This window comes from Aedes albopictus, chromosome 2, assembly GCF_035046485.1.
Source record: "Aedes albopictus strain Foshan chromosome 2, AalbF5, whole genome shotgun sequence".
Classification (NCBI taxonomy): domain Eukaryota; kingdom Metazoa; phylum Arthropoda; class Insecta; order Diptera; family Culicidae; genus Aedes; species Aedes albopictus.
In genome coordinates, this window is record NC_085137.1 from 191,483,378 (window position 1) to 191,509,486 (window position 26,109).

Sequence of the window (26,109 nt, forward strand, 5' to 3'; positions counted from 1 at the left end):
ACAAAGATTTGTGTAAGAAAGTTGTGAATGAGTTTCTGGAAGAATCCACGGATTTCTTAAGAAAATCCTTCAGAGATTTACTCTGTTTTTTTCAAGACTTTGCTAGATTTTTTTTCCGAAAAAATCATCGGAAGTTCTCATAAGAATTCTCTCAAACGATTTCCAAAGATTTATTCAAAAACTTTCTCCAGAGTTTGCTTTGGAAATTGCTCCAGGGATATTTTTTTTGGAAATCTGAATTTCTGTCAGAAAACCTTCTGAGATTACTTAAGAAATGTCTTAAGTAACAATGAAGGCTGAACAGTGAGAATATTAGCTGAACATTGGCTGGTTAATGGTGTCAGTGGCTGAAAACAACGACAGCTAAATATTGGTATGATGTTTGGCTTGCTCAACCTGCATAAATGGCTGAATATAAAATTGAATAGAATATTCTTCATCTATGTAACCAGCTTTAAAACATAAACCAGCCTGCACAATAATCCATCTGTTGTTCAGCCTTTAATCAAATAACTTTTGACAACTGACCCAATCAAGTTTTCGTAGTGTCCACATCGCTTCTCCAGCCTCAATACAGACACTCAGTTCAACTCGTCTCCCCATAATCGCATAGTTGACGTGACCACCATTGACAATGTCAGCATTCACAAGCTAAAATCAATCACATGCGCATAATTGAGACCAGTTTTATTTAATAGAGCACAAGATCTAATCACCAGCTAGATATCAACGTGAAAAAATCTTAAACTTTCATAATTTCATTGTTAACATTTCAAGTGTGTGTTGAAAACTACAGTGGCGCTTACGTCAACTATGTGAATATGGGTAGCAGTGTTCTTGATTATTCAGACACAACAAGTGATGCTCTCGTTTTCGAGGATCTGTATACAATTGTGTGTGGTTTAGATGCTAAGGTCAGTGATTATAAATGGGGAGTTCAATTCCCAGTTTTTCACATAAATTAATGTATATAGCCTGTCCACTTTTTCGAAAATGTTCTCTGATTCTCAAGTCCACCCCCATATTTTGATTGGCATCCAAAAAGAAGTAACTGGTCAAAATTTCAGCCAAACCCATTGAAATTAAGTGGTGCAACAAATCGATTTTGTGTTTTTCGTCTGTTTTTGAACTTCAAAAAATCATAACTACAGTAAAACTTGTCGAAAATTATTTCTTACGGCAGAAATAGGAAGATATGCTTGTTTGCTACAAGTTCTCCGAACAACGTTTGCCAATAACATTAGAGGAAACATATGTAATTATCACATTTTTCATCAGAAAAACCTTAAAAAGTTGATGTTTTGATAGATTTTGTTCTAGAACACCCTAATATACGTAATAAGTTGGATTGAAAATGACATTTTTGTAATTGCGTTGCGTTTTCCCCTACTTTTGACTCGCGGTTGTAATGTTAAAACGGCCTACTTTTCTTCACTAAAATAAAAGTGCCGAAAAGTACTACTTTTCGGCACTCTTAAGAGTGCTAAAAAGTAGCACTTTTCGGCACCTTTGTCAGAACTCACTTTTCGATAACTTTCGAGGCTACCTTAGACGCAGCCGCTACTTCTACATCCTCTGATCAGCTCGAATACGAATCAGGACTATCCAGATTCAGATTAAGTCTGCAGATCAGGCGTAGAATCAGCAGCAGAAGCTATTTTTCCTCTTGCCCATGGTGCGGTATGACGACGACGGGAGTTTGCAAATTTCTGACACCTGCCTTATCATAGCCTACCTGATCAAACAAAAGCACCACGCTGATGAGCATGAATGTATATATGTACGACTCGTGCTGAAAAAATCGTCATTTTTCAACTTGTTGCATAAATAACTATTTTGCAATTACGTGCCATAAGATTGTACTTTTCGGCACTTTTGCAAGGTTACACTTTTCACAGGTTTTTCCAAAACACTAATGGCGTTCCGTAGTTTAAGTAATATCGATTCGATGGCTGCTTCTATGTCTGTTTGGCAGACCAAATCTGATTACAAGTGATTCCAATTCTGATTTGGTCAGCCAAACAGACGTTGAATGACAACCAGCAGTAGCGAACAACGCTTGTTTTTGACGCAACTCCGAGTACTTGTGATACATATGAACACAGCCTACCTGATTGAAAAAGGGTTTGTGCGCATGGATGCTTGCACGTGGTTTCTCTCTTGAGGCATGTGTGGCAGTCAGAAATGATCGTACTGAAGGGTATTTTTTATAATTGCAAAAAATGTTGTATGCAACTCGTTGCAAAACTCGATTTTTTCAGCACTCGTCGTATTTATCCAACTCGGCAAGCCTCGTTGGATAAATGTACAACTCGTGCTGAAAAAATCATCATTTTGCAACTTATTGCATAAATAACTATTTTTCTCCAATGTTTTGTGATTATTTGTTTCTTTGACATCAATGTTGTAGGAATTAAGCAAAAAATAATAAAATTCGGGAAAGCCGAAAACGTCCCAAATACTAGCATTTCGGGGGCATACATACATACATTGTATGTATACATTCCAATACACCTCTTCCGGTGAATAAAGCCGCAAATTGATTAATTACTGATTAAGCACATATTTAGCCTTAAACCAGCCTTCCAAAGAACTTCCAATCTGCTAAAGGTTGAATAAAATCACCAAAATTAAATGTTTAGGAGCTGAATAAAGGATTGTACTTCTTGTGCCCAGCTTTTGTTCAAATGAAGGCTATTTTAAAAACGTTTGTACAGCCTGAAACTGTTACCTGGGATGAGATCCATTCGATAATTTACTGCCGGGATTCCGATAGAAACTGCCCTAGGGATTCCTTCCCAAGTTTTTCGAGGGGTTCTTTCATTAGATCTCCCATGGCTTTCATAATAAATTCGACCAATAATTGCTTCAGAAATCTCTCCAGATTTTCCTCCTGAGCTTTACAAATTTCTCCAACAATTACTTTAAAAACACACCCACAGATTTTTTTGAATGCATATGAAAATCTTTCGCGAGTTCCTGAAAAAAATCTACCAAGGATTCTTTCAGGAACTCCATTGAAAATTCCTCAGAGATTTACATTAAAAAATCGTCCAGGAAATCCTAAGGAAATTCATTCAGAAATAATTTCACAAAATCTTCAAGGGATTCTTTTAGACTTTCTCCGTCCTCCTGAAATTGTCTTAGAAAATATTTCAAGAATCCCTTCAAAAAATCATGCATAGACTATTCCAGAAATTCGTCTACGAATTTATTCATTTTTTTTTTTCAACATCTAGAAAACCTTCCATGAACTTTCCTAATAATAAGTACATGGATTTTTTAGACTATCATTTACGGAAACATTGAGAATCCGATATTTAGAAATACTTCAAAATTTTGTCAGATTTTTTCTAAAGAAATTTCTCCAAAGCCTGCTTTAGAAATTCCACAAGAGATTGTAAAGGAAATGCCCAAGATATCTTTACATTCGTATAGATATTCAGTGCCGGATTTAGGCTTCGGGGGGCCCGGGGCAAACTTTCAAGAGTAGGCCCCCAAAAGCAAGATTTTAAATATATAAACCTTATATTAATTTTTTTGCCAATGTGGTGTAATTCTTTTTTTTTTTTAATTTTTACTGTTTTTTTGCGATAGCAATATTTTACGAGTACTTCAAGACTTAGACTGGAAAAAGTTAGGTCTTTAGGGGGCAACTGTAGCAATAAATTCTCGAAAACGTCGGTGAAACCCACTGCTCCGAGATGTTTTAGGAAGCTAGGTTTCCAAAATTGATCCGAATTTCCTAAATATCTCTTTTAATAATTATCATATCTTACCCATAAAAACATCTGTCCTCAACAAACTGAGCCAAATGGGTATTAATAGGTATAGGTGTTTTTAGAATATAATCGTATAATCAACAGAAGCATGCACAATCATTGTCAAATAAGTGATTGAATTGTTAAACTATCAGTGAAATGACATTTCTATTGATACACAATCATCGTTTAATTTACTCTGAAAACATTAATCTTTGGTTTTGTTAAAAAACGTTTTTAATTTTTCTACAGAACTCAATAAAAACTTTCAAGAGGTTTTAGAGAAACTTGTGTACACCAAAATAAACTCCTTTTTACCCAATTGATGAATATTGTATACCTCTCTGGAAAAACAATTGAATCGTTTAGTTGTTGTTTTATTATTTCAGTTGTTTTGCATTTATCAATAAATTGACAAAACAGTTTTATGGTTTTAGAATGGCAGCTCATAGTGAAGAAAATATCCCACAAAAATTGTAAATCCATTCAAAAAATAGTGCCAGTGCACCAAAAATCATGAAGTTTAGGATTTCGATTTATTCTCAAGTCAAATTTCAGATTATGAAATAATCTCGATACTTTTGGTAACCCAATTACAACTACTCTAGGACAACTGTATTTTATGTAAGTTTGTTGAACAAAATATATATAGTGCTTCGGGATTCTTGGGGGGCCCCCTCAATCGGGGGGCCCGGGGCACTTGCCCCCATTGCCCCCCCCCCCCCTTAAATCCGGGCCTGTAGATATTTCTTCAAGACATTTCTCTTACAGAGATTGTTCCAAGAACTTCTTGAAAAAGACAAACAAAATCCCTCAAGAATTCCTTCCGATTTTTTTCTACAGATTATTCAAGAGATTCTTATAAGGATTCTTACGGAAAGGCTGTAAGATATTCTTTCAGAGATTCCTGTAGAAATTTACACGGAAATTTTATCAGAAATTCTGCCGGGCATTCCACTATTTATTTTCTTAGAAATTCCTCCAGGATTTTCTCCAAGCGTACCTCTTGGAATTTCTAAATGGATTCCTCCAGGAATTCATTAAAAAATGGTTTAGGATTTTTATCAGGATATTTCACTAGGATTTTTTAAGTATCTCACGAGGTTTTGTTAGGTACTCCACCACGGGTTTCCAGGTGATAATTCAGGTATTCCTCTTGGAATTTCTTCAGAAAATCCATCTATGGATTCTCAAAATATTCCTGTTTTTTCAGTAATTCTTTCAGGAATCCATTTAGAATTTTCTTCAGACTTTTTTAAATTCCTTCTGAATTTCTTCAGAAATACTTTCGGAAATATCTTTAGAGACTTTATCAATATTCCTAGAGTTGCTTTAGAAATTTCAACAGAGATTTCTTCAAAAGTTGTTCCGTGGATTCTTTCCGAAGTTGTTCCAGCTGTAATTGCTCAAGCGGTTTCTACAAAGATTCCTCCAGGAATTCATCCATGGGAATGTACCACTGAAGAGGCGCTGAAATCGGAGAACCTTGACTAATTAGCTCTGATTTTACCATGACAGCACCGGCAATAATTTATCACACATCTGGTCAGTAATCTGCCCAAGCATTACAATGATCTTTTTATAGAATTTGCTACAAATTTTTGGAATGCAGTCAGCTGAGTACCCACCAATTATGTCACGCAAACATCGACCTTTTCTAACCCTTCCTCCCCCTATGTCACACTTTTAGTATGAGACCTTAAAACAATGGTATGAGTCGTCACGCTCTGCGTCTTCGACACATTAATGACAAATCCGATTCGCCTGGCTTCACTCTTTAGTGGGATGTACGTTTCCGCCATCGTCTCAAATTTACGAGCTATAGGGTAGGTAATCAAACTTTGAACCAAATTGCGGCTTTCTGAAGCAGTGCAAATTTTAAGTGTTTTTTTCTCCCACATGGAAATAATTTACTACGGCAAAATCGTATGTATATGAAAGCCACGGGTATCAGCTTTCTGTTAAATGGTAAAAAGTTTGTATTTGCACCGAATTTCATTGAAATATTTGATTTTTCATCAACAATGATTTTAATCTTAATTTGAACCATCGTAATCATAATTTGAACCAATTTTAATCTTAATTTGAACTACTGGCGGCAGCAGCTCGAGCAACTCACAAAACAGAACATTCCATGCCAAACAATGAAAAATCACATGAATCTGCTAATTCTCATACCTATTTTTCATTAGGCAGCGGAATCTCAACTCAGAATGTTCGAAATTGTTTAGGAATTTGAAAATTAAATTTGGATTTTTTCATCCCTCAAGAGTAAACAAAGCAACCACTAGCGCAATCTACAGACCAACACTAGAAGCTCACCCCCGTTTACTAGTTCAAATTTAGATTACAAATGGTTCAATTTAAGATAAAATTCTCCAAGTAAGAATCACTTAAATTTGATAATTTTATGACAAATAATGCGGAATATTATTCGGTTGGTCGATTCTACGATAAATAAGCTTTCATTTAACGTGTTCACATATTGCGTGTGATACAATGCATGAGCTGTACGAGTGCACCGAAAATGTGCTTTCTTTTGGGGGAAATGGGTGAAATCACAGTGATTTTTCAATTGCCTGTTTTCCATGACAAAAACGCTTTTTTCAATGCTTTTAAAGCCCATGTTATCAGGTTATATTACGAAAAGCTGTTTAGCATCTTTTTCGGGACAATATTTGCCTGAATAGTACGTCGTTTTAATGAATTTTGAAATGGTTCAAATTAAGATTACTATTTGACTAGTTCAAAGCTTGATTTCTTACCCTAATATAAATATCATCAGCGACACCAAGCAGCTGAACGGACTTCGTGAAAATCTTCCCACTCGTGTTTATCCGCGCTCTCATTATTACACCCTCTAACAAAATGTTTAACAGCAAGCACGAAAGACCATCACCTTGCCGTAACCCTCTGCGAGATTCAAAGAAACTCGAGAATGTCTTCTATACTCGAACTACGCACATCACTCGATCCATCGTTGCCCTGATCAATCGTATCAGTTTATCCGGGAATCCGTATTCGTGCATAACACAGCGTAACAAAAATTAACCTTTTGTCTGTCTCAAGAGCAAACTTATGTGTCTCCGAAGGATTTTGGGCCGCTGAATCCGAATTCGAGCACATATTGGCTCTAACACGTCACAATTTTGAGCTATACCTCAATTTATAGAGCAAAATATGCGATTTTGGGCTTTTTTGACTGCAAGCCATTAAGCAAGAAAATATTTTTTTAAGCAATCAAAAGGTTAACCCACCATCAGTCGCATCAAAAAAAGTTACACGAGCGGTCGCGTCGTGTACTCAGTACACGGCATACGCTTTCAATTATGGTTTATATGCTTTACTAGATACAATGTTGGTGTCTTCAGCAAAAATGTCCAACTGGATAATGCGTGTCTGATAGTGGGCATGTGGAACCGGTCAACACGATCTGGTCCTGTCCCGGGTGTCGGAATGGCCCTCGTGGGAACCTGTTTCGTGGACATTTCAGTTATGGCACCAAAACTAGGCATGCGACGGCTCTATCTTCATGATTTTCCATATCCATTATTTTGGTAACCATGAAAATGACCAGTAACCTCCCTGGCTAACCCGTGTCCACCGGAATGTGCCCTGGAGGAACCGGTTTCGTGGACATTTTGACCATGACACCAAAACTAGGCATGCGACGGCTCTATCTTCATGATTTTTCATATCCATCATCTTAGTAACCATGAAAATGACCAGTAGTCTCCCTGGCTAATCCGTGGCCACCGGAATGTGCCCTGGAGGAACCTGTTTCGAGGACATTTTGACCATGACACCAAAACTAGGCATGCGACGGCTCTATCTTCATGATTTTTCATATCCATCATCTTAGTCCCCATGAAAATGACCAGTGACCTCCCTGGCTAACCCGTGTCCACCGGAATGTGCCCTGGAGGAACCTGTTTCGAGGACATTTTGACCATGACACCAAAACTAGGCATGCGACGGCTCTATCTTCATGATTTTTCATATCCATCATCTTAGTAACCATGAAAATGACCAGTAACCTCCCTGGCTAACCCGTGGCCACCGGAATGTGCCCTGGAGGAACCTGTTTCGAGGACATTTTGACCATGACACCAAAACTAGGCATGCGACGGCTCTATCTTCATGATTTTTCATATCCATCATCTTAGTAACCATGAAAATGACCAGTAATCTCCCTGGCTAATCCGTGGCCACCGGAATGTGCCCTGGAGGAACCTGTTTCGAGGACATTTTGACCATGACACCAAAACTAGGCATGCGACGGCTCTATCTTCATGATTTTTCATATCCATCATCTTAGTAACCATGAAAATGACCAGTAACCTCCCTGGATAACCCGTGGCCACCGGAATGTGCCCTGGAGGAACCTGTTTCGAGGACATTTTGACCATGACACCAAAACTAGGCATGCGACGGCTCTATCTTCATGATTTTTCATATCCATCATCTTAGTAATCATGAAAATGACCAGTGACCTCCCTGGCTAACCCGTGGCCACCGGAATGTGCCCTGGGGGAACCTGTTTCGAGGACATTTTGACCATGACACGAAAACTAGGCATGCGACGGCTCTATCTTCATGACTTTTCATATCTATCATCTTAGTAACCATGAAAATGACCAGTGACCTCCCTTGCTAACCCGTGGCCTCCGGAATGTGCCCTGGGGGAACCTGTTTCGAGAACATTTTGACCATGACACCAAAACTAGGCATGCGACGGCTCTATCTTCATGATTTTTCATATCCATCATCTTAGTAATCATGAAAATGACCAGTGACCTCCCTGGCTAACCCGTGGCCACCGGAATGTGCCCTGGAGGAACCTGTTTCGTGGACATTTTGGCTTTGACGCCAAAACTAGGCATGCGACGGCTCTAGCTTCATGATTTTCCATATCCATCATCTAGGGTAAATCGCCAATTGTTACACACCTTAAAAACTCGCCAATTGTTGCACACCTCATAAGAAAAGCATGGAGTGTGCAACAATTAGCGAGGTTCCAAGGTGTGCAATAACTCTGTATGAGGCGGTCATGCTTATAATTTCGCTTATAGCATGGTGAATCCGTTAATTTGATACATATTTGCCTCCCAAAAGCGTTTTTGTATTGTATGAAAATATGTCCAATCTAGTTTTGTAATTTTCGAATAGAAAGAAATAAAAAATAGTTTTTTTTTTGCTTCACCGAGCCAAAATTTTAGTTTTGTGAATTTGGTTACCAACTGATTTGTAGACAGTCATACCTCGGTATAACGTAGCCTCGATATTACGTAACTCAGTATAACGTATCTTTTACCTCGATATAACGTAACTTTTTTATGATTCCAATATTTTGCTATTTAAATAATAAACGTGATTCACGGAATAGTCTTTATGATATTACGCTCCTTCTGGAACCAAGTCTACTAACCAGTTTAGCGATATACGAACACTTTCGCAGTTATATGACAGTTTTCGGTGTCAGTAATTTTGTTTAACTGCTAACTGCAACATGTTTACGTTTCACTTAACGAATGAAATTGAGTAACTGCAACGCCTGACAGATGTCGTAAAGCCATCAATTGACGTAAAATGAACGTGAACTCCATGCGACTGTTCATAGGCCAGAGGAACTTATTCACAGCATCAGTTACTTCTGCATTTCGTTATATGAAGATCCTGCTTTTTCTCTTCGTTTAATTCACCCACATTCATTCAATTCCTCCAGCCTATTAGGGCAAACATGACACATCATTTTGACGTTTGGCGGTGCGATAACTCCAAATTTGTTGAACTTACTGGACTTACAGGTAAAAAGCATTGCAGTTAAACCGTTTGCACCGACCGAACGTCTACTGTACTTATTCTTGACATATCATTCCTACTGAAACATAGCCTTCCAACTCCAAAAGACATGACAGTAGACAGAAGTGGAAGCAAATTCGGTTTCATGCGATACTGCGAGTTAGTCTTAGAAGAACCCTGCAGAAAATCGCTCAAGAAATTCTCTGATAAATCCCTAGATAAATTTCTTGATAAATTTCTGGCGAAATTTTGTGATACATCCCACAGATGAATTATTTCGGTGGAAATATTTCAAAAGTATTCTATTCTCCCTATCCTATCCTATCCTTTTTGACTTTTGAAGATAGGTATATAAAATACAACAATGAAAAAAAAATTAAACAAGGTTAAAAATCATTGTTGAGTGAATAACATAATTTGGGGGGTGGGGATCTAGGGGGGGATCTTTTTTGGCTTCGATATAACGTAACTTTGATATATCGTAACGAACATAAAAATGTTGTTACGTTATATCGAGTTATGAATGTATACTACTATTAGTTTGGGCGATCCACGGTACTCACAGCTGCTTAAGAATAGTGAAATGTAATGTATAAAAATTACTACTGAATTCGTCAGTAAATCATTGTCGTCAGTCAATCATAAAAAAAAACGTCCGAAGAGATCGTAAGGGGAAACATTTTTTGAAAAATCATAAACCAATCACACTAGCATCTAAATTTTACATTTACATCGTTTTCAACCATATAAGAATTGAACACAATCAACTAAATACATGTTGGATGGTAGAGTGATGAATGCAAACGACTGAAATTAGAAAAAAAAAATCAATAAACTTTATGTTACCACATTGATATCACAGTTGATTGTGGACAAAGGTTTAGACCTATGGTAGAACCACTGTGCAGCGTCCTTGCATTATAAGAAGTACGCAGTTCGCAAGATTTTTTGGCCTATCTCGATGCGTGGAAAATTCAGGTAAGGAATCGCTCGAGAAATGAGGAAGCTTTTGATTTTTTTATGACTCCAGTACGGAACTGAGAAGATACGTCAAATCAAATGAAGCTCTCTGTGTTGAAGTTCTTGGCCATTCCGGTAAAGAAAAAATAATGAACTGAACGGAAATTACTTGAGCGATACCTAGCATAAACCCGTGGCCACAGGAACATGTTTTGAGGACGGCTCTATCTTCATAATTTTTATATTCATTGTCTTGGTAACCATTACCCCCAGTTTCCACGAGTGTGACAGATAGGTCACTGGTCCTATTTTAATAACGAAGGTGAAAAACATGAGGAGCCATGGGCAAAATGTATTCGGAACAGGTTTCTTCAGGGCAAATTCCAGTGGCCAGAGGTTAACCAGAGAGATGACTGGAACTGTTCACAGTTACAAAGATGATGTACATGAAACATCATGACGATAGAAAACCACTATATCCACAGTTGTGAAGGCGTGATTATTCAGTATATGCATGCTGATGGTGACAGGTTCGATTCGCGGTTGGTACTGGAACTTTTTAATGGTTTTTTTCTTAGCTTTCTTCGTTATAGAGTATCTTTGTGCCTGCCACACGCTATACACATGCAAAATGATCATATGCAAAGGAAGCTCTCAGTTAATAACTGTGGAAGTGCTCATAGAACATAAAGCTGAGTATCAGGCTTTGCCCCAGTATGGACGTTACACAAAAAAGAAGATGAAGATCATGGAGATAGAGCCCATGCATGGCTGGTAGCCACGGGTTAACTAGAGAGGTCACTCGCAGTTTTTTTTCGGTTACAAAGATGATGGATATGGAAAATCATGAAAATAGAACCGTCGCATGCCTAGTTTTGGTGTCATGGTCAAAATGTCCTCGAAAAGGTTCCTCTAGGGCACATTCTGATGGCCACGGGTTAGCCAGGGAGGTCACTGGTCATTTTCGTGGTTACTAAGATGATGGGTATGAAAAATCATGACGATAGAGCCGTCGCATGCCTAGTTTTGAAGTTATGGTCAAAATGTCCTCGAAACAGGTTCCTCCAGGGCACATTCCGGTGGCCACGGGTTGGCCAGGGAGGTCACTGGTCATTTTCATGGTTACTGAAATAGTAGATATGGAAAATCATGAAGATAGAGCCGTCGCAAGCCTAGTTTTGGTGTCATGGTCAAAATGTCCTCGAAACAGGTTCCTCCAGGGCACATTCCGGTGGCCACGGGTTAGTCAGGGAGGTCACTGGTAATTTTCATGGTTACTAAAATAATGGATATGGAAAATCATGAAGATAGAGCCGTCACAAGCCTAGTTTTGGTGTCATGGTCAAAATGTCCTCGACACAGATTCCTCCAGGGCACATTCCGGTGGCCACGGGTTAGCCAGAGAGGTCACTGGTCAGGTTCAAGGCTACCAAGATGATGGTTATGAAAAATCATGAAGATAGAGCCGTCGCATGCCTAGTTTTGGTGTCATGGTCAAAATGTCCTCGTCACAGGTTCCTCCAGGGCCATTCCGGTGGCCACGGGTTAGTCAGGGAGGTCACTGGTCATTTTCGTGGTTACTAATATAATGGTTATGAAAAATCATAAAGATAGAGCCGTCGCATGCCTAGTTTTGGTGTCATGGTCAAAATGTCCTCGAAACAGGTTCCTCCAGGGCACATTCCGGTGGCCACGGGTTAGCCAGGGAGGTTACTGGTCATTTTCATGGTTACTAAGATGATGGATATGAAAAATCATGAAGATAGAGCCGTCGCATGCCTAGTTTTGGTGTCATGGTCAAAATGTCCTCGAAACAGGTTCCTCCAGGGCACATTCCGGTGGCCACGGGTTGGCCAGGGAGGTCACTGGTCATTTTCATGGTTACCAAAATAATGGATATGGAAAATCATGAAGATAGAGCAGTCGCATGCCTAGTTTTGGTGCCATAACTGAAATGTCCACGAAACAGGTTCCCACGAGGGCCATTCCGACACCCGGGACAGGACCAGATCGTGTTGACCGGTTCCACATGTCCACTACCAGACGCGCATTATCCAGTTGGACATTTTTGCTGAAGACACCAACATTGTATCTAGTAAAGCATATAAACCATAATTGAAAGCGTATGCCGTGTACTGAGTACACGACGCGACCGCTCGTGTAACGGTCTGGTTCACAAAAAAGTTACACCAGCGGTCGCGCCGGTGTACTGAGTACACATTCAAAATGTGAGGTTAGAATTACGTATTTTTCGAGTACTTTCCGTGCATTTTTTCATTTTTTTTCTGCCTTACTAACAAGAAGAAGAGTGGATCTTGGAATAGGACCAACACCCGGTTCAATTTGGTGCGAATTTCAATTATTTTTTTGCATTTTTCTGAGATGCGTGTACTCAATACACGCAAGCGACTGATGGTGGGTTAATTGGTCAATTAACATCTAAATTAACGACTCATGCAAAATATTTCGTTTTACCAAATCGAATTTGATAGTTTTAAGCGATTTATGTTAGGTACGATATTTCCCATACAAGTCACCCTCCAAAAGTTGTATGCAAGTTTTCATACTAATATAAAATGCTTAAAACTATCAAATTTGATTAGGTAAAACGAAATATTTTGCATGAGTCGTTAATTTAGATGTTAATTGACCAATTAACCTTTTGATTACTTAAAAAAAATATTGCCTTGCTTAATGGCTTGCAGTCAAAAAAGCCCAAAATCGCATATTTTGCCCCATAAATTGAGGTATAGCTCAAAATTGTGACGTGTTAGAGCAAATCTGAGCCCGGATTCGGATTCAGCGGCCCAAAATCCTTCGGAGACACATAAGTTTGCTCTTGAGACAAAAAAATGTTGCGCTGTGTAATTTGCCATAGCTGTTCTCGATCGATTGTATCATACGCCGATTTGAAATCGATGAACAAGTGATGTGTGGACACGGTGTATTCGCGGCATTTCTGCAACACCTGGCGGATGGCGAATATCTGGTCCGTTGCAGCACAATCACTCATGAATCCAGCCTGATATTGCCCCACGAACCCTCTTGCAATCGGTGATAGACGGCGGCATAAAATTTGAGAGAGTATCTTGTAGGCACCGCTCAGTAGTGTGATCGTGCGGTAGTTCCCGCAATCCAACTTATCGCCCTTTTTGTAGATGGGACATACGATACCTTCCATCCATTCCTCCGGTAATACTTCCTCCTCCCAAATCTTGGTAATGACCCAGTGTAGTGCTCTCACCAGTGCTTCTCCACCGTATTTTAGAAGCTCGCTTGATAGTTGATCTGCTCCAGCGGCTTTGTTGTTTTTCAACCGGCCAACCTCCTCCTCAATCTCTTGGTGGTCAGGGGCCGGAAGTCTTTCGTCCTGTGCACATACTCCTAGATCTGTTACCGCGCCACATTCGGTGTTTGCAACGTCGCCATTGATTTACCGTTAATTAGAACGTGGTCGATTTGGTTTTCTTTTTGATGGTCGGGTGATCTCCAGGTGGCTTTGTGGATATCTTTACGGGGGAAGAAGGTGCGTCGGACTACTACACGGGAGGCTGCAGAGTTTACGCATCGCTGCGTACTCTACATACCGTTTTATTTCTTTATCGTACTTGAAGTACTGAAGTTGACCTACCTTGTAAGTTTTGATTTCACCCTCATGGAATTTAAATACCATCTCTCGAATTATCAAGAAAACCGTGAACCAGTCTACTCCCAACGCAACAATTGGCTAGATTTTTCAGCCGGCAAGGCAAATTGAGGTTTTCGCATGAAAAACGTTCGAAAGCAAAAAAAAAAACAAAAGCACCTTGCTTCCGCTTCCAACTGAGATTACCTTCACTCCGAGGAGAGAAATACCGAGAAACTCTAAAGCCGGCTGGTTCTTTTGCGAATAAACAGCTTTCGAGTGGCAACAGAAACGACAGGAAAAAGCACCAGAGAATTATAGAATGTACCTCTAGCTAGCTACTCAACACTTGGAAGCAGCACAGACGTGCACGTGTCGAGATTTGGGCGATTTTTTTTTGGGAAAGGTTGCCGACACCAACCAAAAGGGTGGCACTGGGGAGCTTGCTTTGGATTTCCTTCTTTTTCTTGCATCAGTTGACGCTGATGGATAAAACGGATTTCAGCTTTCAGATTTCAGAATTTTTACCAGACTAAGGGAGCGAGGGTTTAAAGTTCAAATTTGACGAATTCCTGTGGGTGGCTAACTGGATGTGTGGAAAATCGTGTATGTGCGACATATTTAAGTTGCTATGTCATTTCCAAATCACTGTCTGGAAATGTAATGTGCTTTATCTACTTCAAAGCACTACATCCCAACTGTCTGAATTTTTCGTTCAATGTTCTTGACAGTTATTTAATTGCAGAGTTATTCGTTCTTAAAGTTACAAATTCCCAATCGTGTCCAATGTGGTAATCAAGAAGATACGTTCTATTCAAACATTCAGGTCATCCGTAAGATCGTTCCGAAAACATAAATTCTAATGAATGCTTCAGATAATCAACTTACCTTTTTGTAGCTATCAGCCGGACAGATTGTCGGATAATGTAGTCCCCTTTTCAAATTTTATTATACCGGACCTGAAAGAACGAAACGAAAAACAGCGAAGGGAAAAAGGGTTAGTTTACGTTCTATGAATAGTAAATACGGTCATTAAATTGATCTCCTATATTGGCTTTCAATTTGAACGATATTAGTTCGAGCTTGGAGCACAAGGCGAAACCATTCCCCGGGTGATTGTACAATGTTTGAATAATGAAACATTAGATTCAGGGAGAAAATCTTACAAAACAACTTCAGCTTAAGCACCGTGCCGGCAAACTTGTTCGTTCCGTCGTTGTCGTACCAGCAAGCAAAGCAGCCACCAGTCCAAGGAAGGGCGTATTCCTCGGATGGTTTGCCATAATTTAAAAGTTATTATAAATATTAAACGAGGTAATCACTTCGAAAGCTATTCCCCTGCCAGCACCGAGCTTCAATTATCATCCTTTGGGTGGTTAGCACGCTTCCAGTCAGTGGCAACAGCGGCAGCAGCAACAGCAGCAGCAGCATCAGCTAAACTAATAGACACGCGTTCCCTGAAGTTATCAACTCAATCCTGATGGGAGAAACAATAACTTGCAGCGAGACAACAGTGGCAAAAACAACAACAACACCGTGGAAGACAACTGCACAGCATACTTACTACACTACTATAGCAACCAACCATATCACAACGAGCTTTATTCTCCGGAAGGCATCTAGAATGCAGAATCTTTGCTATCTCTTTGGATGCGCTTACGTTGTCAACGTCTTGATGGTGAAACTTTCTCTAGATCGACGAAAGGGGTTGCACTGCAAGGGTTACCATCGGTTCCGATTTTGCAGGACATGTCCTGATTTTCGATTAATTTTGGCCAAAATTTCTTAACAAATCCGTTGAGTTTTACTCATACATGAAATGTACTGATTTTCTATGCTGTGTTGATGGGAGCCCTATGCATTGTTGATCCAAGAATTGGGTGGTTAACCATGTCCTAGCTCAATTCAATAAATTTTGGAAAATTTCCGAGTGATGTTCTGTATCAATATCATTTGAAATGTGTACATTTAATATCCTAAAGAAATCAATGATTGGATTTTTCGACGTTGAAGAGGCCGTTCAGGTTTGAACTTTGATTCAGATAACTTTTGTAGGGAAAAAGTCATCTTTAATTTTGTATAAATCAGGCCAAATATGTCTAAAGGTCTAATCTGCAAAAGAGAGGCTCTCTTTGGTTTCTCTCGCTCTCTCTCTTTCGTTAATTCTCAGCTGTTTATTTGTATTATGATTGTCTCCTTGCATTGAACGAAGGTCAAAACAATCATCTTTTGATTTGTACTGCAAAAATAGTTAAAAAGTGTACCATTACATTGCAATAATTTAAAGAGAAAGTGAACAAAGAGAGCCTCTCAAATGCAGATAGCACCTATTGAAATGTTCGGCCTGAAATGTCTCATCTTTCAATTGATGCAAAAATATAAAAAATCGGTGGATGCCAACATGGTGAAAAAAAGTGTGGGTATAAAAATTCAAGATGACGGCTAAAACTAACTTGGCCAATCCAACTTGTTTTAAACTGCATACTGCATACTGCAAACTTGTTTTATACTGCATTAAACTCTTTTAAAAAACATTTTGTTTTAATGTGGTTTTTGGAGAAACTTTCGAGTTACTTTCGAGCCAACAATTGCCCAAAATGGAGGAGTCCACAAAAATGGATGCGGCTCTAACTAACGGGGGGTCCATCAATTTGATCAACCAAATGCATTTTCCTTACTTTTTTGGTGTGGACTTCCAGAAAATCGCCACCCTGAGCATTTTTAAAGACAAGGTGTGAATTGTGGGCCGGTCACAGCGAGAGTTACTCATATCTTTTTTCGTTGTTGAGTTATCGGGCAAAATATGATAATTCCCTTTGGGATCTCAAAATATGACTAAAATATTCAATTTTTGATAGTTTTTCGTCAATAACTCAGAAACGAAAAGATCCTCAGCCTTGAGATACGGACTTCAAATTTTGGCATGATGGTTGTAAGCTAAAACGATTATTTTGCATTGTTTAACTTTTAGCATTTCTATTTTTTGCAAAAATTAGTGACGCCCTAGTGTCTGGCCATTTGGCCGAATGCCACCTGCCCAAATGATTATGATCAACACAATTTTGAGGTTCAGACAAACTCTGGGTAACATTCCAGCTACCAAGATAGTCATCAGAAATATTTGCTATTAAATCATAGGCTATTCTTTCTAGTTTAACCATAAGAGGATTACCAGGCGCTGAAACTGTAGATATTTTTGTCAAAGATTTTTTATTTTGAATCATAGGTTATTTTGGAGCTACTTATTTCGGCACTGCAGTCTTGGAGAATTAAAACGATAGTTTTAGATTTTTTTCCAACGTTTCGACTCGTATTAGAGTCTTCTGAAGAACGTTGGGAAAAATCTAAAACTATTGTTTTAATTCCCCAAGACTGCAGTGCCGAAATTAGTAGCTCTATAGATCGTAACAGTTCATCACTCCCTTTTCTGCGTTCGGCCAAATGGCGTTCTGCCAAATGGCATTCGGCCAAAGGACTCGGTACCCTTATGAAGATCCGTGAAGACTCATTCAGAGAAGAACTTATAAATAGTTAGGAAATCTCATATAAATCAATCCACATATTCCTTCCAAACTTATCCCATGGGCTCCTTCAGAAAATCCTCTAAGGATTTCTTTCAGAATATCTTCCATGGGTTCCTACAGAAAGTTTTCCAGGGTTTCTTTTATATAATAATCCATGCATTGCTATAGAAATTCCTGCACAATTCCATGAGTTTCCTCAGAAATTGCTTTTTCAGAAATCCCTTATGACATTCTTTGAATAAATTCTTCCAGTATATTTTATTGGAAAATCAAAAGTTCTGAATTCTTTAAAAAAAATCGCCAAAGATTTGTTTAGATTAACTTCCATATTTTCCTTCGAAAATTCTTTCAGGAATACCTTAAGCCTTCAGTACATGCTTTGCCAAGCGTGCATTGTTTCCGCACGCATAATCCAACAGGCCAACAGTAGTCTGAACATTGACAAAACATCTGAAATGTCAAGCGTATGCTTTGCTGTTGGTTGATGCGAGCGGAAAAGTTTGCACACTTGGCAAAGCGTGTACTGAAGGCTTTAAGATAATCATCCAAGGATTCATAAAACATGTTGCCAAAGTTTCCTTTAAAACTTATTTCATATTTTTTCCACATATTATATAAGAACATTTTTCATGAATTCTTTCCAAAATTGCACAGTGTATCTTCATTAATTACTCCTGGAATTAATTTATTAAAACTTTATAGAAGTACTTAAAAAAAACTTCCATGGAATCTTCACGAAATTTCATCAGAGCTTCCTTCAGGAATGTCCTAAACATTTTTATCAGAAACATCATCAAGGTTTTGGAAATTTTAACGTTTCAAAACGTTTTTAACGTTTCGGAAATTTGACCGTAGATTATTGCTTCTCCTGGGAAGTTCTCATAGGATTAGATCAGATATTCTTCTATAGTATCCTTTAGAAAATCCTCATGAAGGATTCAGAAGTTTTTCCAAGAATTCTTGCATAATTTCCTTCAGGGATCCAGAAGTTTTACATTTTTTTGTTCAGAAACTATTCCTGTGTTTCTTTCAGGAATTCTAAAAGATATTTCTTCACGAATTCTTACAGAGATTTCCTCGGAAATTTTTCCAGATATTTAATTAGAAATATCTGTAGGAACAACTTCAAAAATAACTTCCGAGGTTCATCATGAAAATTCATCAAGAATTCCTACATTATTTTTATTTGTAGCATTATTTCTTTCAGCGATACAGAGATTCTTTCAGGAGTTACAGTAGCATATCTCCGTATATGTCCCGAGAAATTCCTCAAGCATCAAGAGATTTTTCGGATTCCTCCAGGATTTTTTTTTTCAAGAAAAACCTACATATACTCTTTTCAATGGTTTCTACAGCAACTCTCCTAAAGAGACGAACCAGCCAAGGGCTGAAAGTCTCTAAAATAAAGACAAATCAATCAATCAATCAATCAATCAATCAGCAACTCTCCAGATTTTTTTCAATAAATTCTCCTGGAGTTCCACCAAGCATCTATCAAGCAGTTTTCCTAGATATTCCTCTATGAAAAAAAAATCAGAAATACCCTCACGGATTTTCACTGGTATAACACTGAAGTTTTTTTTTTCAAAAACCCCTACAAGGAATATTTCTTCAAAAATTCTTTCATGGTGTCGTTTACTTATTCTAATCCAGTGGTCACCAAACTGCGGCCCGCGGGCCGCATGCGGCCCTCGACAAGGTTTTGTGCGGCCCGCGAACTGATTTTGGAATATATTGGAAGTGGCCCACTCAAAGATTCCATAATGAAAATTAGAAATTTCACCATGGTTCAAAACATTAATGGGAATAAATATCAACTACTGATGAACTTTGCCATTATCCCGGAAAGTTTTTCAAAAGCTGTTAGATTTTTGAAAGTTTTACAAACTGTAAAATACTACTTTTTCGAATTTTGTTCCGAAAATATTCGAAACCCTTAAGGGGAAGCTTCATGGAAAACCTGGTAGAACCCGACTTTGGCGCACGTTTCGATTTTTTAAAAATTAATGGAAAGTGATATAAAAAATCTAAAAAAAATCAGTTTTTAGCTAAGATCCTAAGGATTATGTTCGTAAAAAAATATTTGATTTTACTCAAAATTTGAAAAAGTTGGACTCTCGAGAACACCAAAACTTTTGGTAGGAAAACCGCTCCCATGCCGCAAATTTTTGTGTTTGCACAACGATTTCTCCCGTAAAAATATGTTTTATCATATAACTATGTACGGTCATTTTGCTCAGAAACTAATAACGAGTCGAATGGTATATAAATATCAGGGGGTTTCATACAAAAATCTACATTGAGAGGCATTTGTATGAAAACATTTCCAAAATTATTGCGCGCCACCGTGATCGAACAGCAGCTAACGGTTTCTTGGCTGGCCTGCGGTGGGCACCCGTGCGAATGATGGGAAAGAACATGAAACGGTAAAATAATAGAAAAGATTTGTCGCTATGCTCACATGGAACAAATGCATAGTTCGCGGGTGTAATAAAGATGCTAGAACTAGGGGATAATTTGTATTGGTCAATATAGCATATTTTAACGTTTTTTCCGTTGTGTCACATTTTCTACACATAATGTTTAAGAAATAGCGAAGTAAGTTTTCAAGCCGGAACATGTGATGGTGATGTGCTATGTATAAAAGTATATTGTAAGTTTTGCTGATTTGTTAGACCATAATCGTCGCGACCAGCCGTCGCGTCGTGTGGCATAATTTGAGAAGGATAAATTAAAATACTCCTCATACGTCACTCCCAAATGATTTTTTTAATACAACACTAAGAGCAGAGTTGTTGACAAAATTCCTAAAAAAAAACATGTCAGAATTACTGACTTAATATTTTGAGAAATTCAAGAGGAGCCTGAATTACTTACTCTAGCAGGAAAACTTGAAAGAATCTTAATACTGTTCATTGAACAATTATGGTGGCTTTTATGATAAAAGATTTTTTTAAATTTTTATAGCGAATAAATGCGGAGGAAGATTATTTGTCGAATATATTCTGTCCGATTTAACTTTTAGTATTATACAGAAATAAAAAAAGAATGTGAAACATCTGTCGGGATTGTTCAATATATAGGGTATCATGCCATTTTGTCATACGGCTCCTATTTCCGCCGTACATATCCAAAACCGACAAAACCGACGCGATGTATATGTATGTATGGAAAACATAAAACTATTAAAATCTAAAGTCTTACCCCAAAAATATTTTATTGTTGACTCTCAGAAACTACTGTTAAATTTTGAGCGAAATCGGACAAGTCTACAAGTCTAAGGGGGCGCTCAACGGTCTGGAAGGCCGCCCCCCCCTGACCGAGCAACTATATTCTAACTTAACCGAAAAACTTAGATGATCAGAGCTGTTTTTGACTAGTAAAAGTAAAATTCTCCTGCATCCATGTATTTTTTTTAATGTATGCAGGAATTCCTTCGGAAATTCTTGGAGGAATATCTACGAAAATTCCTGAGGGTATTCCTTCGGAAATACCTGGAGGAATTCCTTTGGAAATTCATGAAGGAATTCCAACCAAAATTTCTGGAGGAGTTCCTTCGCAAATTCCTGGAAGAATTCCATCGGAAATTCCCGAAGGAATTCCTTCGGAAATTCCTGAAGAAATTCCTTCGGAAATTCCTGAAGGATTCCTTAGGAAATTCCTTGAGTAGTTCCTTGGGGAAATCTTGGATGAATACCTTCGGAGATACCTGGAGGATTTTTTTCAGAAATCCATAGAGAAATTCGTGAGGAAATCCTTAGGTGAATTCCTTACGAAATTCCTGGACAAAATAATTCCAAACGTCCTGGAGGAATGCTTTTGGAAATTCCTGGAGGAATTTCTTCGGAAATTGCTGGACTATTTTCATTGAAAATTCCTGGAGGAATTCCTTCGGAAAGTCGTGGAGGATTTTTTTGGAAATATTTTTTGGATTTTTTTTTTGGAAATTCTTGCAGGAATTCCTTCGGAAATTCCAGGACACTCCGAAGGACTTCTTCCAGAAATTTCGGAAGGAATTCCTTCGGAAACTGCTGAACGAATTTCATTGGAAATTCCAGGAGGAATTCCTTCGGAAATTCCTGCAATAATTTCTACGGCAATTTCCTTCGGAAATTGCTGGACGAATCCTTTTGGAAATTCGTGGAGGAATTCCTTCGGAAATTCCTGGAGAAATTCCTTCAAAAAATCCTGGAGGAATTTTTTCGGAAATTCTTTTTAGATTTTTTTTTGGAAATTCCTGGAGGAATACCGTCGGAAATTCCTAGCAGAATTGCTTCGGAAAATCCTGAAGGAATTCTTTCGGAAACTCCGGGAGAAATTCCTTCGGAAATTCCATTAGGAATTCCTTCAAAAAATTCCTGGAGGAATTCTTTCGGAAATTCCTGAAGGATTTCCATCGGAAATTGCTGGACGAATTCCATTCGAAATTCCTGGAGGAATGCCCTCCATAAATCTTGGAGGAATCCCTTCGCAAATCCTGGAAGAATTCCTTTGGAAATTTCTGGAGAAATTCCATCGGAAATTCCTGAAGGACTTCGTTCGGAAATTACATGCTTCGGAAATTCCTGAAGCAATTCCTTCAAAAAATCCTGGAGGAATTCCTTAAAAAATTCCAGAAGGAATTCCTTCCAAAACTCTTGGAGGAATCCCTTCGCAAATTCCTGGAAGAATTCCTTCGGAAATTCCTGAAGGAATTCGATCGGAAATTCCAAATTGCAGTTACAAGGAGTTCAAATTTCATCATTTAAAAAATAAAAATAAAAGTGAAGTATGAAATATGGGCGATTTACAGGAATGGTTCAATGGAAGAATCATATATGATTATAATCCTGAGGAATTCCTCAAGATATTGCTTCTGGAATTTCTTAACAAATGCCATCAAGAATTTGAATTTATCCAGCAGTTTACAGGTTCTCTGTCATGGATTTCGGACTTGTGGCAGAACTCGTCATTAGTAATTTGTTTAATATCACGAAAATAAAATTAAAATAATGTTCATTATGTTTTTTTTTTAAATTCCAAATATTCCAAAACAATCAAAGGAAGTATTGTCCAAACTTTTGGAATTTCGCTAAAAACTCTTTTTCCCCTTAGAATATTTTAGGGACTTCCTCTTAAATAACCTATTCTGAATTGACTACAAACACTTGCACACATTGCTCAGGAAATTATGTCTGCAGGTTTATTTTTATTGGTATCGTAAGAAATTACGCAAGAAAAACTTAAAAAAATCATCAAGAATTTCCAACAGTATCTCAGGCAGTTTTTCGGAATTTCTCTCGAGAACCCTTAGAAATCATTCTGAAGGGTTCAATTACTTCTCAGGAAATTCCTAAGCTGCAGTAAGAAAATTCATTCTATATTTTCTCAAAACTGGATCCAGGGGAATTACAAGAAATTTATCCGTGTTCGTGTCTTGGACTTCTGCACTGTAAGTTCTTCCACAACATTCTTAAAGAGGTCCATATTGTTCTAGCCAGCATCGCTATTGCTTATTTTTCGTATAACTTACAAGTAGCTAGTCTGAAATAATTTGCTCAAAACTATTAATACTAAGAACTACAAAACCTAAGTATTACTGTCATTACATCCTGTTTTTAATTTCCTACGATTTTCAGGATTTTTTCTAATGAAATAAAACCTCCTGATAACTACAGGTTGTTTGGTTCTTTGCTAATGTTCAATAATTTCAAAAAATCAAACAAACGAATTTTGTATTGAATCTTGATTTTATTGAAAATAAATTCTTAAATGTCTTGCGGCCCGCAGTCGCTTTTCAAAATTCAATTTTGGCCCGCAAAGCAGTTAGGCTGAGGACCACTGTTCTAATCCATTTCATCAGAAATAATTATCTCCAAAGACTCTTTCAATGTTTTATGGGTTTCTTTGGGAATTCCAGCATGGTATTTCCTCTAAAGTTCTTCTACGACATTTTTTCGGGAAATTGGGCATTTTTTATTATCGTACAAAGGGTATCAGATTTCCATGAAACTTTTTTTACAGGCAGGGCTCATGGATATATTAACAAAAAAAAATTGAGGAAAATTCAGGGTCGCCTCAGGTGGAATTTTTTTGTTTACCCCTGACACTACTTACTTTGAAAAATCAGAACTCAAGAACGAAGCATCGTAGAAACAAAGTTTTTTTTTTAATAAAAGCAAATTTTCTCAGAAATCAAAAACAAAAATATGAACTGGAAAACAGTTTCCCACAAAATTTTCCACAGTTGAGAGAATTCGTAAAGAAAGGCGGAAAACTATGCCCGAACTCGTGGGAAATTTTCGAAAAAATATTTTTGAGAAGGTTATTTCATAAGCTTTAATCGTTGAAATTTTTGGAATGCCCTTTTTTTCGTGTTTGAGTTATGGCCAATTTTGTTGAAAAATGTCCAAATGTGCCATAAAAGCCTTTTCTTTGAAAAATCATAACTCAAGAACGGAGCATCGTAGAAACAAAGTTTTTTAATGAAAATGAAAGCAAATTTTCTCAGGAATCCAAAAAAATACGAAGTGGAAAAAGTTTTCCACGACTTGAGCATGAGCATGAGCATGAGCAGCATAGATGACCTCACAATTCGTAGTTGCTACTCCGCGATTGACCAGAGCAATCGAAATTGCACAAGGAACCAATGAATAGGGCTTGGGACTAGCTTACTATTCTCAATGTGCACAGTTCGAGTGCTCTCAACTTTAATAAGGTCAATATCGGCGCCGGCCACGTCCTTACGGTCATCGAGGATAGAAGGGAATGTTAGTAAGACAAACGTTGTTATAAAGACCGTGAATCGCTGCATCTCCACGTTTGTCTCAGGAAGGAATTTTTTGTTAGTAGGGTAAGGTACATTGTCAGTCCGGGAGTCACCTATGGTTGGTGATATGATTTGACAATGGATCAATATACACGAACCGCCGTTAACAACCGACCACTTTTCGACGCAAAAACCAACCAAAAAGAAAATTCTATCGCGCGTCTCCACTCCACTAGGGAGCAGAAACCTTTAGTCTATTCCACACAGAAATACACTGAACCCAACTCACTTGTCGGCGCCCGGATTTTTTTTCTCGACCGGCGAGCCCGAACTAACATTTTTCACTCTTGTGTAAATGCAAAAAAAAATGAAAGAAAATATTTATTATCAACTAAAAGTGTATTGGGAACTAGCGCCGACGGGAAGCGTAAAATGCGGAACCGACTCGAGCCACTGACGCGTCCACTGAATTCCGAAAAAGCGGCCTGTACACTTTGCCTCCAAAAACTCACTCCGAAATGCTCACTTCCGAATAGGAAAGAAAAATAGAACCACCGAAGCAAAAGCGACATCGGCACCCGGACGAAATCCGATCACACACTGATGCACGCTGGGTCCGCCGCCGTCGAAATGCTCACTTCCGAATAGGGAAAAAGAAAAATAATCGAACGACCGAGGCAAAAACGCGCGGCACCGGTACCCGGAAGAAATCCTGGAAAAAGTTTTCCACGACTTCCTGGGAAAAAAATCACTGAAGCAATTTTTAAATCCCTGTTAGAATTCGTGGAAAAAAAATCATTAGGGAATATCTAAAAAAAATACACAGTAACTTCTTTTAATGCACACGACTGGAGGTGCATGAATAAAAAAGCAATAAAAAGAGAATATTTTGTGCATAAATTATATTATTGCTCTAATGAGAACATTTATTTTGCGAGAACAGGTCCAGGGCATTTCAAATGGGGAAAGGGGGGTTTTCAGGAAGTTCCCAGAGAGCACAAAAGAAGGGGTTCCAATGGGCTTCAGGAGTATTTGAGGGGGTTGTTTCAGGAGCCTTAAGGGCGTTTCAACAATTTTCTTTTGCGCTTCAGTAGGATTACGGGGTAACGTCAGTAACTCTGGCATCGACGGCCAGGAAACGTTTATAAGGGACAGCATAGAGAGGTTACAGGAGCATTTCCAGGGGTCCCAAGGGGTTTCAGGAGGTACCAGAAGATCTCAGGAGCGTGTCAAGGGATTTCAGAGGGGTACCTGGATGTCTCAGGGGCTTTTCAATGGGTTTTCAAAGGCCTTCCAGGGAATCCGATGGGGTACATGACGGCTCGGGGGGTTCTATGTGGCCTCAGGGTCGCTGCAAAAGTCTCAGGAGCGTTGCAAGGACCCTTGCATATGTTGTTAAGGTGGAGGCGATATGCGTACAATTCACATGCGCCCAAATGGAGGCATGCACGCATATCTATGGCCTCCACTTGATCATCTTATGTAATATCTTGTACGACTACTGGTTGTCTGGGGAGGATCCTGGAGGTCTCAAGGGCGCTTCATGGGTTTTCAGGAGCGTTTCAGGAAGCTTCAGGTGACATCAGGGACGCTTTTCATGGTGTTCCAAGCAAGTTCCAGAGTATTTCAGGGGCGTTTCAGGGGGTATCAGTAGATCTCAGGGGTGTTTCAAAAAGGTCCCAGTAGATC

General features: G+C 38.5%; 1 long non-coding RNA gene across 1 annotated transcript in view; it reads right to left on the minus strand.

Moving 5' to 3' along the window:
- The window catches only part of LOC134287851 (uncharacterized), a 171,083-nt gene that overhangs the window by 35,551 nt on the left and 109,423 nt on the right, over window positions 1–26,109 (minus strand). The window contains exon 3 of the long non-coding RNA XR_009997588.1: window positions 15,037–15,107. This is a non-coding gene — a long non-coding RNA (uncharacterized LOC134287851). The remainder of the gene's footprint in view (window positions 1–15,036; window positions 15,108–26,109) is intronic.